We start from the raw sequence: 1,049 nt of genomic DNA on the forward strand, positions 1-1,049 counted from the left end.
ACATCTTAGTGGTAACATTCACCCACAGATTTGTTGCTCAATGTAGATTAATCAGTATGTGCCTGACAAAACAAAGGACACTGCCAAGAGATACCCACAAATTGTGTTCTGCATTCTCATCTGTGGTTCTTAGAATTCTTGTAGGTTTATACATACCCTCTTTAAAACCGAATAACTGGTTTTCATCTGTTTTGAACCCTTATTTCTGTAATATTATGAGTAGCATTGTTTATTATTGCAGTTAATAGTGATATCTAAATATAAATGAATTTTCCTTAGTTGTTAATATTTGATTTTTTAGGCTTTATCATAAATTTGATTAGGGTAAAGATGTCATAACATGATTTATTTAAAATTTCATGTGAAATGATTGTGATGATCTGGAGGACACCATGTATTGAAAAAGACCGCACTAAGACATATGTTCGGGATAGCAATAAGGGATGTATTATAGGAAACAAAATTTATATCATAACAAAATTATATCATAACAGTAGATAGTAGAATTCCTGCATTATAATTTTATGTAGTGAAAATTGTTGTATAAACCATCTTATCTGTGATAGAATTCTTTTATGCCACAGTTCCATGTTATCATTATAAGAGTTATTAGCTCTATTGTAAGGGACAAACTTGGTGAAGAAGCATTAAGTATGGATTTGTTTATTTTAAATTACAAAGTAAATATAATTTATAATGATTACTTAAACAGCCAATGCATTGTTTATTTAGCTCAATTTTCATTACATTTCACCAAGTATTACTTATTTTGTTAATAAATTTGAACTTTTGTTTCTCATTATTTTGTGCATGGTTTTCATGCAGCTTCACTGAGAATGAACATTTGTAGAGTTTACATTTAGTTTGGAATTTTGTTAGAATATCAGTGAATTTCATTGTTAAAATTGAATTTCTAAGATTGTTAGTCAATACTTGGAAATTATAAATAATTGTATGATGTAAATGGGTAGTAAATACAAGATTAAAAGTGTGTTTATAATTTTAGTTTTATTACCATAACAGTGAACATTTACTCATGTATATGGACA

General features: G+C 27.8%; 1 protein-coding gene across 1 annotated transcript in view; it reads left to right on the forward strand.

Moving 5' to 3' along the window:
* The window catches only part of LOC119587954 (S-phase kinase-associated protein 2-like), a gene marked incomplete at its 5' end in the record, with an annotated part of 3,803 nt that extends 2,803 nt beyond the window's left edge, over positions 1 to 1,000 (forward strand). The window contains 1 exon segment of the mRNA XM_037936667.1: positions 1 to 1,000.
* Between the last annotated feature and the right edge of the window lie 49 nt (positions 1,001 to 1,049).

Source organism: Penaeus monodon, chromosome 23 (genome assembly GCF_015228065.2).
Source record: "Penaeus monodon isolate SGIC_2016 chromosome 23, NSTDA_Pmon_1, whole genome shotgun sequence".
Classification (NCBI taxonomy): Eukaryota; Metazoa; Arthropoda; class Malacostraca; order Decapoda; family Penaeidae; genus Penaeus; species Penaeus monodon.